Source organism: Gekko japonicus, unplaced genomic scaffold (assembly GCF_001447785.1).
Source record: "Gekko japonicus isolate JY-2015 unplaced genomic scaffold, Gekko_japonicus_V1.1 scaffold344, whole genome shotgun sequence".
Taxonomy (NCBI): Eukaryota; Metazoa; Chordata; class Lepidosauria; order Squamata; family Gekkonidae; genus Gekko; species Gekko japonicus.
Genome location: NW_015174284.1, coordinates 971618 through 987186, shown reverse-complemented (window position 1 = coordinate 987186; position 15569 = coordinate 971618). Strand labels below are relative to the sequence as shown.

General features: G+C 47.3%; 1 protein-coding gene across 1 annotated transcript in view; it reads right to left on the bottom strand.

Annotated features, from left to right (window-relative positions):
• Positions 1-15569, bottom strand: part of PTPRU (protein tyrosine phosphatase, receptor type U) — a 563689-nt gene that overhangs the window by 127721 nt on the left and 420399 nt on the right. The gene's annotated exons all lie outside the window — the stretch shown is intronic.

Genomic DNA, 15569 nt, shown 5'->3' with positions numbered 1-15569 from the left:
GGGGCTTGCGGGCAGGGCCTGTAGGCATTCCTGCCCACCCCTAGAACACCCCCCCAAAAAAAATTCCTCTGCCAGAGCAACGAGAGGACCTGGCAACCTTAATCCAGGCAACAAAGCAGAACTTCATTTCCAATTTAATTTTATCCCCCAACCATTCCAAATGTATCTGCATGAGGTTTCAACAATGGAAGCATCTAAAATAATGCTCCATTGGCTGGGACTCTCAGGTAGGTGGTGAGCCTCTACAAAGCGACCATTTGTGGTAGAAGGATGCTGCATAGAAAGTGAGGGCTCCAGGGCTCCTGCCTCTCTTTGCATGCATGCCAAGAAGCACAGCAGGACAACAAAGTGAGATTGCTTAGTGGTAGAGAAAATTCTTCCATGACTCTGTCCCATAGCTTCTTCCTCATGACCATACTTGTCCTAAGCTTTTTTGGACTATCCATGATCCTTGTCTTAACACCAGTTAGGTTATATCTCTGGTTCCTCTATTTCCTGTTGCATGACTGATATCCCTAGACAGGCCCATAGCCAGGATTTTTTAATTTGGGGGGCCTTTAAATAAGTCAGGGGGCACTCTCACACACCCCAAGCAAGCACCATAAATAAGATAAAAAATTGAAAGTTGGGGGGGGGGGGCTGGGCTGGATGGGAAGTCAGGGGGCCTTGGGGGGAAGCTGGGGGGCCAGGACCCGAGAGGCCCCACTGTAGCTACAGGCCTGTCCCTAGACTTCCTGTCAAAATCTCAACAGAACCCAGGTCTGGAAAGGTTGAAGATCACTGGTCTAAAACTTCCAACTGCTGCTGAAAACCATCAGCAACTAGCTTGATGCCTGTGCTTCGCTATGGTGTTTAAGTTCTGTAAATCCAGTTATAATACTGATTATGTGAAGTTTGAACTGTAACATTTGTTGTAGGGATTCTAATGGAGAGGATTGTAGTATAAAAAAATTAAGTGAAACATACATACTGGTGTTTTTTCTCTGCTGAAGGATCTCTCTGTAGACCACATTGGTGGTTCTGCCCTCAAGTGCTAGGATCACCAGGCTGCTTGCCTTGGGACTTGTTGTCTGGCCTTGGGACTTGTTGATGGTCATAGCAAAGCAGACCTTGAAGGGGAACTGCAGCATCTTGAACTTGAAGGGGTTTTCTGATGGTATGAGTGGTATGCGTGATATGAACACTTAGTCTCCCTGAACACTGCCAGCGAGCAGTATGATCTTGATGTTCCTGTGCAGGGCCTTCACTTGCAGTCTGGTGCCATTGCAGAGTTTGGGTGGATTGAGGTTCCGCAGTAGCATCACAGGAGCCCCCACTTTGAGGAGAACTTGTGGGCTGGGAAGCCAGAAGGGTTAAGGGTGTTGAGGAACACTATAGGGTAGTGGACCATGTCATCCATTTGCACCACTGAGTCCACAGATCTGTACACCATTTCTGCCCCCAGCTCCTGCACCTAAAAGACAACTGCCTGTCAGGTGGAGGAGGGGCGGGTGTGAGTGTGTGTAAAGCCATTGGGGAGGCTGGCCCAGCAGCATTGCTAAGGTGTTTCTGCTCAGGCAGCCTCCTTAATGGATTACAGTACCCTGGCTCTGCTTCTACACCTGACAGACACCCGCCTGTCTGGTGTTGGGGGGAGTGTGTTTAAAGGCATTGGGGAGGCTGGACTAGCAGCAGCGCTAAGGCAATCCTGCTGAGCAAGCCTCCCTGATGGCTGTAAGCATCCCACCCCTCTCCTACACCTGACAGGCAGCTGCCTGTCCAGTGTAGGGGGGAGGGGTATTGCAAGCCATTGTGGGGGCTGAGCCAGCAGGATCACTAAGGTGTTACTGCTGGGGTAAGCTCCCTGATGGCTTTAAGCACCTTGCACCTGCTGCTGCACCTGACAGACAGCCCCCTGTCAGGTGTAGGAGGTGGGGGGAGCATGTTTGAAGCCATCAGGGTGGCTGGGCCAGCAGCAATGCTGCACCTCACAGGCGGTTGGCCATTCCCGATTTCCTCAACTGTCATTAGCTCTCTGCTGTCTCCTGTAACTGTTTTTTTAACCTCAGAACACTGAGCTCTGCAGCTGACCAATCAGAGAGTGGGGGTGCAAGGAGGCAGCAGCCTGGCAGCCACATAGGAAGCAATAGGGGAACCACAGAGGAAGGCCATTGGTGCTTCTAGCTCAGAGTCATCTACTTGCAGTGGCTCTTCGAGGCCTCAAACACAGGAAGGCTTTTCCCAACACCAGCTCTCTGAGATCCTTTAGCTGAAAACGCTAAGAACTGAACCTGGGTATTGTGGTATATGCTCTGCTGCTGAGCCACAGACCTTCCACAAAACAGAAGGAAAACAAGAAGACAGAGACTTGAGACATGCAAGTGTTTCCACGACTACCATCTGCTCAAAGCTGCCCCATTCAAAGGTTCACTTGTTTGGTCATGTATTTTGGGGTTGTTTTCCCGTTCAATATTTTAAAGCTTCTGCCCCACTTGCAGCATGAGAGGAAGCAGCAAACACGTGTTAATTTTTTAAAAGGGTTGCAATTGGGACTGCTGGAAACTGCGCTTGATTTCTCTTCAAAGGGGGAAGGAATAGCCCTGAACAACATGGCAGCTTCCAACTCCAGTTGAACACATGAAGCTGCCTTTTACCTAGTCAGCCCCTTGGTCTATCAAGATCAGTATCTGTACTCTGACTCGCAGTGACTTGCCAGGATTTCCAGTGGAGGTCATTTACACTGCCTACAACTTGATCCTTTTAAAAAAAATAAGATGTTGTGGATCAAACCTGGAAAGTTCTGCATGCAACAGCCACAGCCCCTCTATTGTTGAGCCAAGATTTTGAAATCTCACTGACATTTGATATTTGCTGTCTTTCAAGTACCAGGTTAAAAAACAACAACATTTTTTTAAAATCCCCCTCCTCATGGTCTGTTGTTGATATTGCTTCTCCCTGCTCCATTTCTTCAGGATTATGACTGAACTATTGCTTTCTCTCTGCAGGCTCTCACTGTAATTGGTTGCTAGGTTCAAAAATGAGCCCTGCTGCTTTGACTCTTTTTTTTTTTTAATTATCTGCATTTCATTGCTGCTTTTAATGATTTTTATGGCTGATTGATTTTATGCTAGTTGGCTTTATTGTTCCATTTTGTTTTACCATTGTAATGGATGCTATCAGTGGACTCGGAGATATTTTACCGAGGATGCTGGGTCAAAAGAGTTCAAATAAAGAAGTAACATGGCAATTGAGCTTTAGCCTATAAAGCAAGTAGGCAGATCTGCTCAGAAATGCTACTGTGCTGCAGATAGAAATGCTGTTTTGGGGGGGAGTACGATATAAAATCCAGCCCTTTTTTTCTCATCTCACTTTTCCTCTGCATTGATCAAATATTACTCTCCTTTTGCCTTAGATCAGTTGGAAATGAACGTTCCCCAAAGGAAAATTATAGCGACAGTGACCTTTCTTTAATAGAAAACTTAATTTCTAACCAAACATCATTCCTTACTAACTCTTAATTGGCATTTTAGCAGATCTGTAGAGAATAAGGATATGGTTTAGGGTCCCTGCCTGAATATTATAGCACCTGTCCCAGCCCGCACAGGATAAGCCCAGGCATCTCTTCTTCCTTCATGCCTCCTCAGTCAATAGACAACGTTCCTGAGATCAGACCAGAATATGCAGCCATGGATATCCTTGTAATGCTGCACTTAAATCTGTTCAATGTTATTGATTAGTCTCCCAATGTGATTTTAAGTGCCGGACTCTTTACCATCAAACAAGCTCTTTGGTTATGTACTAACACAGAGATGATTCTGCATAATTTGCTGCCTGTTTTCCCTGCCAACAAAAGCCCCCAAATAGCTTTGCATTACTGTTCCTATGACCTAGTAGTTAAGACTGAGGGTGTCAAATAGGGATGGATGAACCTTCCCTGCTTCAGTTCTTTCTTATATTTGTTTACATTTGTTGATGGTTTCAGATCTCCATTTGGGGAGATATGCTTGGCAAAGAGGTAGAATGGCACTTCAACTTATTGGGAAAGCTCCTGGTTGATTGCTGCCCTGGAAGGCTACTAGGGGGTAGGAGCAAGCTGAGTGGAGTGGCCCCATGACATTGGCAATGCTGTAGAATCTACTGAGCTCAGACACGGGTCATGGGTACAGGTGTAGGAAAAGGTGCTGGCCACTGGACAAGCCTGTACCCATTTCCAATGTTGTATGAGTCCAGATCCAAGCTGAGAGGACCTTGAGGCACTCTCAGAACCACACAGACCTGTTGACAGCATGCTCCCAGGCTGTTTTAACATTCCAATCCATCCCTGGCATGTACACACATGTACAGGGCAGATAGACTCAATGACGAGGCTACTAGTCTCGATCTACCTATGCCTCCAAGCCAGAGGCAATGGAGTGGTAAACAAAAAGATAGCCCTTGCTAAGCCGGTTGTCATGGCAACCATTGCAGGACCTCAGGTCTTGTGAGAGGCACACAGGAACTCAAGGCCTTGCACCAGGCTCATGTGTGGTGTGCCATGCATACTTTAAAAGTCTTGGGATGAAAAGGATGAGTGGGATATGACTGATGCCAGGACTTTGAGCAGATGGAGGAAAAGAGGAGGAGGAGGAGGAAACAGCATTTTGACTCTGAAGCCAAAGTTGGGGTACCAAGGAGTGCAACATCAAACCACCAACTGGTATATTCTCCTGCTCATCACCTATGCAGAGAAACACCCATATTTACTCTCAGTCTGCTAGAGGCAGGAAAACTGTATAGGTTTTTTAAACAATTTATACAGTATGTGCATGTACCATATAATTTATGCTATAATATATGTATAATCTATGACACAAATTTATTGAGGCTCAATTAATGTTGAAAAATGTGTTGATTTCTACAGGGGGAAAATGCCAAAAAATAAATAATCGTGAGATAGGGAGAAGTGAAATTGAAATGAGGGGGGTTTGTGTGAAAATGATACCGATGACAAATTCTAAATCTTTCCTAATGTAAAGCAAGAAGCCAAAATACCATTATTTTAAGACTAGCAGTAAAGCTCGTTGTAAAAGGAATACAACGAGCTCGAGAAAGATGTCAAGTGTAAGGAATGCACTTGCTGGAAGCAGATTGGAGCATCCTCCCCTCTCTGTGCTGGTCCCTAATCCAGACACCAGATAGGCTGGGAAGGGAGGCGCACCAGGCAACAGACAGCCGCCCCACACCAGGAGGTCCCTCCCAACTCTTTGATTGTACAATGCTATGGAGTGGTCTTCTTTCCTTTTGCCATGCCGTCACAGCAGACTGACTGACCGGAGAGGCAGCCAGAGGCAGGTCGCCGTCAGCTGCATCTGCAAGAGGGTCTCCTGGCCATGTACTAAGGGGGGGGCAACCCTGCTTTGCTCCTGAGCTGGGGGGGCAGCATGGGCGATCTAGCAGTGCCGTTCCTGATCGGCCGACCCTGCTGAGCTATGGCCAGGGCAGTCTGTCCCACGCAGGGCCTCCTCCCTCCCATGATGGTGGCAGGGCCTCACCACTGGAACCTCCGAACCTGAGCCCAGGCCTTGGCTGCAACTTCGGGGCCAAGGCCGGCCGCCAGGGCCTCCTCTTCCGTGGTGCCCATTGATCCGGGGGGAGCAGCTGCACAACAGCTGCAGAGAAGGGCAAGACTCTGGGGAGGCGCGGCACCACTTTGGCCTGGATGGGCCATGGGCATCGGGACCAGGCTGGGCTACCGATATTTGAAAAGGGATCACTGTTGCCTTCATGTAATGTAGTACACTAAGAGTTTTTTTAAGAAAAGGAAATGAGACAATGAGCCTTTTCCTTCAGCTCCACAGCTTTGGGAAATCAGCCCATCAACCCCCCTTAAAAGATCTCAGCCCGGGACAGCTGCTACCCATCAGAGCGGAGAGTCCTGGGGTGGAAGATCTGGAGTGGCAGAAGACAGCTTGGCAGGGGGGTTGCAAAGCCGTGGGGAGAGGAAGGGAATGGCAGATGGTCCTTCTGGCTTCCAGGGGGGGACTCCTCTGTCCCTCTAGGTCCCTGCGTGCTGCCACCACCACGACCACCCCTGGCAGCAAAGCCTTGAGCAGCCCGCAGGTGCCGGCACTGCAACTCCCTGTCTGCTGCCTTGGCCTCCCCCCACCCCGCTGCCGCCGCCACCACCGCCACCCAGCAGAGCCCGGCCAAACCCTCCCCTGAGGACTGGATCACAGTTGCTCCCCCACAAGGGTTGAGGCCTGGCGCAGGCTCATGGCCCAGGGGGGCGGCTGTCTGTCAGCTGGCATCCCCCCGCGGCCTCTCTGCTGTCTGGATCGGGGCCGAGCAGAGAGGGGGGGGGACGCTGCAGCCTGGCTGGTCTCGGGGACAGGACAGAGCTCTCACAAGAGTGAAGAGAGCAAGTGTGTTCACCAGAGCAAAGCAACTGTGTTCTGAGGCAAGTTTTGGCCGGTGCCACTGCTGTGGGGGGACTCAGACCATGCAGTCAGTGGATAGGGTAAGCTTCTGAGTGACCGATCAAGGGGCCAATTGATTTGGGAGCGTGTGGAACTTTCAGGAAAGAGTCACCCCAAAACAGAATTATATATAATAAGAGATGAGAAAGGGCCAGTACATACATTACAAAGTCCTCCATAGGTCCTGCCAACCAGATGTGCTCTAGGAGATCTGTACTTTAAGCTTAATTCAAGGGTTGCCAACCTCCAGATGGTAACTGGAGATCTCCCAGGGTTACAACTAATCTCCAGGCAATAGAGATTAGTTCACCTGGAGAAAATGGCGACTTTGGAAGTTGGACGCTATGGCATTATACCTCCCCTCCCCAAATCCCACCCTCCTCAGGCTATACTTCTCAAATTTCCAGGTATTTTCCAACCCTTTAGGGTTTAAATACAGCTCTCTCTCTCTCTCTCTAAATATATATATATATACACACAGAGACATATATAAACACCCCCCCCCCAGTTTTAATATAAAATTCTATCAAGACAGGCTAAGTGAAAAGAGTTAAAATAGTAAGGAGGGCAAATAGTTAAAAAATAGCTTTAAGTACCAACATTTTCTAACTTCTTAGTGTTATGTAACTGCTCAAACTTCTCAGGTATAGCTAATTTTAGTTCTATTTTTAGTTCTGTTCTAATTTTCTTGTCTAGTTCTAATTTTACTTCTGTTGTAGCTGCTCAAACTACTCAGGTGTAGCTAATTTTAATTCTTAACAGGCTCAGAGGTTCTTGGCTAGCAAAGGACAAGGATTAAAACTGAGGTCACAGGACTACTTTATGCTCTAATATCACTTTTAAACTTTACTACACCTGTAGATTAAAGTACTAATTCTAGAGTTTTAGGATACTGAGTTCACAGCTAAGGGGGGTAAACAAGCTGCAGCTAGGGCTTAAATACAGCTAAGGCTTAAAAATGGGATCCAATTTTAAACAAAATCTAAAATTTTAGGCTAATTCTCACATTCTTTAAAGAAGATCTTTTTCTCCCACAAGAAAACAAGCGGATAGATACCCCCCGTAATTGCTGAGGTTGTTCGGCTAAAGTCCCCTTTAATCCAAGCCTAGAAGGACTAAATTAACAGTTAAAATTAAATTAGCATTTGAAGTAAAAGGCAGCCTGGGAAGGAGAGCTCTTATCATCCAGCAATATCTATTGTTAATCAACCAGAGGCTGGCTTACTCATCCTCCTTTATAGGTTAGCTCCCAATCAGTGTGATTGGCTCCACTGGGGGGTGGAGCTTTGGCCTAAGCTATTTATTTAAGGCTCCTATTAGCAGGCCCTGCACTAGTGCTGAAATGTCACAGATCTAGTGACAAAGTGTCTGGAACAAGGGAATAAATAGGTGAGTTTAGCAGACCTCTGAATTCAACAGCAGGGTGAAGGAGCCAGGACTCTAGTCTTTCCACATCCCTAAAAGGTTAAGCACATTTTCTGCAAACAGATCTACATAAATAAGAAATTTATTTAAAAGGGATTTTTTAAAAAGCAATTATGAAAGTAGAATGCTAGCAGTGGGTTGGGGGCTACCCAGTATATTGCACTGAGTGCAACATGTATGAATATCTGCCAGGTGGACAGAAGTCATGGGTGTGTGCTTGGTGCAAGGAGCTCCTGGTTCTTAGGGAATTTGTTTATTTATTTATCAGATTTATACCCCGCCCTCCCCCGTAGGGCTCAGGGTGGCTTACAAAGGCAAGATAACCTTGCTACAATAAAACATAATATACTTATAGTTTAAAAACATACTATACGTCTTAAAATCCAGTCCTAATTCAGATAAGTGCTCAGTGTTCTTCAAGGACTCCAAGATCCAAAGATGACGGAACCATTCCAAAAAGTTCCTGGTGGACAGTCTATGGCTTCGGTATTCAGATGCTTATACTCAGGGCCTCTTCTAGCCCACCACGATGGTGATATAGTGGGGGGCGGCGGCCCCTACTCAAAAGCCTCGTGGAAGAGCTCCGTCTTGCAGGCCCTGCGGAACTGCATTAGATCCCGCAGGGCCCGGATCTCCCCCGGGAGCTCATTCCACCAGGTAGGGGCCGCCACCAAAAAAGCCCTGGCCCTAGTGGCGGCCAGCTTTACATCTCTGGGGCCTGGAATAGTTAGCAAATTTTGGGCCCCAGACCGTAGTGCTCTCGGGGGGACATACAGGGAAAGGCGGTCCCTCAGGTAGGTTGGACCCAGACCATGTAGGGCTTTATAGGTAAGAACCAGCACTTTGAAGCGAATCCGGTATGCTATTGGCAACCAGTGCAGCGCTTTCAGCACAGGCTGAATGTGGTCCCTTCTTGAGAGACCCATTAACAGCCTGGCCGCAGCATTCTGCACCAGTTGCAGCCTCCGGATTTGCGACAAAGGCAGCCCCATGTAGAGAGCGTTGCAGTGGTCTAGCCTCGAGGTGACCGTCGCATGGATCACTGTGGCTAGGTCATCACGGTCCAGGTAGGGGGCCAACTGCCGAGCCCGCCGCAGATGGAAAAAGGCGGACTTGACAGTGGCTGCCACCTGGGCCTCCATCGTTAGAGCGGAGTCAAGGAGCACTCCCAGACTCCGAACCCCAGATGCTGGCACCAGAGGTACCCCATCGAAGGTCGGGAGTGGGAGCCCCAATTCTGTCCTGACCCGACTCAGGCCCAGGACCTCCGTCTTCGCCGGGTTTAGTTTCAATCGGCTCAGCCGGAGCAAACCAGCCACAGCTTCAAGTGCCCGGTGCAGGTCATCGGGACTCGAGCCCGACCGGCCACCCAACATCAGATAGAGCTGGGTGTCATCAGCATACTGATGACACCCCATGACACCCCAGCCCATAACTCTGGATAATCTGGGCAAGGGGGCGCATATAAATGTTAAATAGCATTGGAGACAACACCGCTCCCTGTGGTACCCCACACTCAAGGGGATACCTATGAGAGTGCTGGTCCCCAAGAACCACCCTTTGTCCCCAACCTTGCAGGAAAGAGGCAAACCACTGAAGGGCAAGCCCCTGAATCCCCACATCGGCGAGGCAATGGATCAGCAACTGGTGGTCGACGGTGTCAAATGCCGCCGACAGGTCTAACAACACCAGTGCCGCCACACCACCAAATGAGTTTTACTCTGAAGGCCAAGGTTGCTGACCTGGAGAAGCAGAGACATTCAGTTAGGTACATGGATAAGACAATCCAGGACCTGACAGATGTGTCTCACTTTGAGAAGGGCAGCCCCACCACTGTCAGGGAGCATGAGGGTCAAGGGGAAACAGGGAACAATGTTGAAGAAAGGGGGGATGTTCACCCAGAAGGGACCCCTTTTACAGTTGGTTAACAGGTATTCTTTGACACTAAGGAATGAGCCCTGGGCAGGGAGAGAGGGGGGAAAAGTAGCAAAAGTAGCAGACATTGTGTGTGGTCTAGATAGGCTGGTAGACAGTGCTGGGGAGGAGCCAGTGGTCATGGTACATGTTGGCACCAACAAAGTGGGGAAATTTAGTTGTGTGGTCCTGGAGGAAAAATTTAGGCTGCTAGGGAGGAAACTCAAGGCCACAACCTCCCCAGTAGCATTCTCAGAAATGCTGCCTGTTCCACATACTGGGCCAGCTAGACAGGTACAAATTAGGAGTCTCAATGTGATGGAGTAGGGAGGAAAGATTTAAGTTTGTTAGGCACTAGGATGCTTTTTGGAACAAGCAGGACCTGTACAAAAGAGACGTCCTCCACTTGTCTCGAGAAGGAACCAGGCTGCTGGAGCTTAAAATCAAAAAAGTGGCACAGCAGTTTTTTAAAATAAATCCTGGAGGAAAGCCAACAGGAGATGAAATGTCTCTGGCTCAGGATGGCTGAGCTCTAAGAAGGTTCTAGAGGGATTAGGACTGGCCACTGAGAGAGTGACGAACAATATTGACTACCTGGCAAGGTCTAGAGGGCAGAGGAAGAAGGTTGCAGGCCAAATGTGTCTGGGAAGTTATAGATGTTTATATGTTAATGCTAGAAGTGTCTGAGGTAAAATGGGTGAGCTGAAATGCTTAGTGTCAAAGGAGAACATAGACATTGTAGGCATTTTAGAAACTTGGTGGGATGAGGATAATCAATGGGATACAGTGATTCCTGTATATAAATTGTATCAGATGGATAGGGAGGGATAGGGAGGTCGGAGGTGGAGTGGCTCTGTATGTCAGTGAGAGTATACAGTCCAGTAAAATTGAGAATCTAAGAGAAACAGATTTGCTTATAGAAATGCTATGAGTGGAAATCCTGGACACAAATGGGACCTTAACCCTGGGAGTTTATCGCCCACCAGATCAAAGGTTAGAGGATAATTTAAAAACAGCAAAAAAAAAATAAGGAAAGCAGCAAGCAAGACAAAATAACTGTGTCGTAATAGGTGATTTTAACTACCCACACATTGATTGGGTCAATATGTGTTCAAGTCAGGAGAAAGAGACTGGGTTTCTAGAGACTCTCAATGACTGTGCCATGGAGCAGTTGGTCACAGAACCTATCAACTGGAGTCAGGATTGCAATGTTAGAGATTTACAGTGCAATCCTAAAAAGAATTACACTCTTCTAAGCCCACTGACTTCAACGGATGTAGAATGGTGTAAATCTCCTTAGGACTGCACTGTTAGGGATGCTGCTCTGCATCACAGAGAGGCACAGCTTTAATTGAAGCTAAACTTCTGATGTAGTTTTTGTATGCTAATTTTATTGGCTTGAATCCAAGGAAATGTGCATTCACCACACACAGCAAGGTTTCCTACTCCCTCCTTCCTGCTGTAGCCCCTAGAGCTTGCCAGAAATCCTTTGGAACAGCATACGAAGTAGTACTGGGCCTTTTTTTATTTGTTTAAAATATTTATGTCCCATAACTCTCAACACAGAGGCCCCCGAGGCAGCTTTCCATCTTGACAATCAAACAAGCTGTCAATAAAAAAAGGAGAACCGGCACTCAAACATTGAAACAGCAGCCTTCAAAAATCATCTCTGGGAAAATCACAGCAGTAAAATCAATTACAGAAACAATGCCGAAAGAGTTCTAGCCACTGGAACATTTGCAAGAACATTTTCCAGCAGTTATAACAGCAATGGGAGAGAAAAATCAAACCAGCCAAGTCAACCCTGAGCCTCGGGGTGGATGGAGAAAAGTTTTGACCAGTCAATGGTCTTCAAAGGGTTTAACTGTGCTTAGAGTTGCACTGTTAATCTTTCAGAGGGCAGCCATCTTAATTGGCAGTAGAACAGCTACAGATAAGTCCTATAGCACTTTAGAGACGAACACAATTTTCGGGGCATAAGCTTTCAAGTGTCAAAGTTGGCATCTGACAAAGGGAGCCTTGACTCTTGAAAGATCATACTCTGAAAATCTTGTTGGTCTCTAAGGTGCTCCTGGACTTGAATCTGTTAATCTTGGTTCTCCCAGCACTAGATCTCCCTGGACAGAGAGTGGAGAGCCACAATCAGAGCTTTCCCATTTTATTTTATTTAAAAAGCTATCAGCAGTGCCAGGAATGGGGTTGGAGTAATTCAGTCAAGGGGATAATATTTGAGGAAGGGGTGTTTCACCTCTCCCCCATGCTATTTGTCCAATCTAAATTTCCCTCCCTTGCTACAGACTGCATGAAGAGATGCAGAAGATCTGAAATGAGATCTGAGCATTTCTATTTTAAAGCTAAGCAATTCAGATCTCGGGTATGATATTGGGGTAGTGTTGTTTTTTAACCCATGGACCAAGATTGAGCTTGGAGCTTCTGCATGGAAAACACGGGCTCCTCCAATGAGGCATGAGCTCCTGCCATGGGTTCTGGCAAACTCTCTTGTGAAATGCCCCAACATGTGTCAAAAGAGGAGCTCACCATGTTTCCTTTTCACTCAGATTTGGAAGGTTTTCAAGCATGTGGCATGGGCAACTTCAGAAGCATTCACAAAACTAGAATGCTGCAAGGAACAAATGTTCACCAAAGTTGGTTTTGGGTTGCTTTGATATATTTCAAGGGTTTCTTGCTGATAAGCCCGAAGCACCTTGTTATGCGGTGTTTTCATTATCCTGTGCCAAGACTGCAACAATTAACTGGCAGGCCATGACCTGCTGTCATGGGAATTACTTATGTAGGTGCTCAAGAAAAGAGTGGTGCCAAACATAAACAACTGTTTTGAACATCTATCCATCTCTTCAGTAGCTGGTCAGCTCAGCAGTTTAGACAAGACAGATCCATTTAAGAACACATGGTTCAGTTCTCTAGCGGTTCTTCACAGAGCATAGGGTATGAGTGCATAAGGGCCCAGAGGCAGTTCCTAGTATCTTCTGTTCAGAGAACTCAGTCAGCAAAACTGGAGTGGGGGGAGGATCTTTGCCTAAATCTTGCAGGGTTGTTGGCCATCGAAGTAGACAACAGTGGAATAGACTGGCCAAGACGGACAGTCTGATTCAATATTGAGCCGTTTCATATGATCTTTGCTGACCTACTTTAACCTTAATTTACCTGCACTTTCATTGCCAATCCCTACTCTGCATGTTTTATGCACCATCAAGTCATTTCTGACTTATGGCGACCCTATGAATTGGTTATCTCCAAAATGTTCAATCATTAACAGCCTAGCTCAGGTCTTACAAACTGAAGACCATGGCTTCCTTTATTGAGTCATTAAAGGTAAAGATAAAGGTTCCCTTGCTCGAAAGCCAGTCGAATCCGACTCTAGGGTTGCGGTGCTCATCTCCGTTTCAAAGCCGAAGAGCCAGCGCTGTCCGAAGACGTTTCCGTGGTCATGTGGCCAGCATGACTAAACACCAAGGCGCACGGAACGCTGTTACCTTCCCACCTAAGTGGTCCCTATTTATCTACTTGCAATTTCTTGCTTTCGAACTGCTAGGTTGGCAGGAGCTGGAACTAGAGACGGGAGCTCACCCCATTTTGCGGCACCCAGGTCTTGAACTGCTGAACTACTGACCTCCCACAGCCTGCAGTTCAGCGTCTTAACCACTTGAGCCACCACAGCTCCATCATTGAGTCATTACTTCCCCATTATTTAGACTGAAGTTCAGTAGTTTTTTGCATGTCTAAGGTTCCAAGATCAATTTCTGGCATCTCTAGTTAAAGGAGAGCAAGCAGCTGGTTTGGGAAAGAACATGACCCCAGCTTTATAAAGCAAGCATTTCTCATGCTTTCATGCATCATGCAACTATTCCCAGACTAGGGTTGCCAAGTCCCCCCGGGGGGCAGGGAAACCCCCGCCCGAGAGGCCCGTTCCCTGCCGGCAGGGATTGGGCTGCCAGGGGGGACTCCACCCCCAAAGCGCGCGACATGTCTGGCGTGAACACGTCACCCGGAGGTGAGGTAATCATGTTGGACACATTGCGGGGGGGGGACACGCTATCCTCTGAGGGAAAACTCTATGGTTTCCCCTCAGATGATTGTGGCCCTGCCCCCAATGTGCCCTATGCAATTACGTCCCATACCCGGAGGTGACATAATCACATCAGACACATTGCGGGGGGGACGCTCTATCCTCTGAGGTTTCCCCTCAGATGGTTTCCCCTCAGATGATTGTGGTCCCACCCCCAACGTGCCCTATGCAATTATGTCACTTCCGGGTGATGTGATTGTGGCACGCGTGCTTTGCGCGCCTGGGGGAGGACTCCCGGCAGCATCCTGGACTCCCCCCGCTATTCCAGAGATAGGACATGGCAACCCTATCCCAGAGTGATCCAGTACAGTGACATGGAATTTAGGGATAAATGGGCTTTCCTGGGTCTCTTCCTTAATTGATCTAGAAATCCACTCGTGTGAAACGTTCAATTTTTCCTTCATTTCAGTTTGATTAGGAAAATTTCTACAATTCTGGAATTGGAGGACACGCAGTTTGCCAGACTGCTTCAGTTTGCAATGACGTCAGCTCATCAGCCCCCCCCTTTTACAATATTAATACACAAGTATGCACTGAAAAACACTGCAGAAAAACCAAATCAGATTGCCTTGTTTCTGGTGTTTTACCAAAGCACACAAAGGGCCAAACTACTTGTTAAGTTTTTCAGTGAGTCAGGTCTGGGTTGCTTTATGGCTGCAGGGAAAGCTATCTTGGCCTTGAAGAACCCAGACTCCACTTGTTAAAAAATGTAATGTGTTGTTTGGCCCAAAGTGTTTCAAGGTAGGGACTGTGGCTCAGAAGTAGAGCATGTGCTTTGCACAAGGGAAGCCCCAGGTTTAGTTCCGGGCATCTCCATTTAGGACCTGTGGCTGAAGGTGTTGGGAAGGACCTTTCTCCACCTAGAACCTTGAAGAGCCATTGCCAGTTAGACCATCAGTATAAGGTAGATATATTCACATCAAAACAGAATCATACATAAAATAACTGTGTTTGCAGTTCTTTTATCAGTGTGTGCATATGCATTGGTAAAACACCACGCCGTATGCATGCTTGACCAAGATTGCTGTTCTGCAGAATTTGCAAGCAAGTGCACACTGGTTATGTACAGATGGAGAAACAACCTAGAGAAGAACCAAAATCTGTACAGAACTGTGCATGCACATAGCTCTGCGCTAAGTTTTCTTTTTTGGGGGGGAACCAAATCAATGCATTGCTATATCTCAGATGTCTAAAATCTTGGGAGAAATTTGCATTATAGACACATCCACTGTCTGATTTCATTCAATGAAGTGTGGTAACTATGTTCACTTTTTGATATTTCTAGCTTCATTAAACACAATCCTGGGTCCCGACACCCTCTGGCTGCAAACTCTTGTTCTGGGAGGAGTACCTACATTTGATTTAAGAAGCACTTTCCCCATAAGCCCAAAGAAAGGTACTTGAACGGTTAATGGGAGAAGGAACAAAACTCGCTGGAGCAGCAAACGGCCGAGCAAGCACGAGTGAATGAGAATTACTTACGGGTAATAGGAATAGGAATAGTAGTTCCTCCTGGCAAGCGTGCAAACAAAGAGAAACAGCAAATATTGCATAAGCAGCTTTTTCTCAGCAATAATGAAGGGGAAGAGGGGATATCTGGAGTGACACCATGTCATTGTCCATGCAAGGGAAGAGTGGGGGGGGGGGGTTAGGAGACAGAGGGAAGGAAGGGAAAAGGAAGCAGGTGGCCAGAGATGGGAAACGGCTTT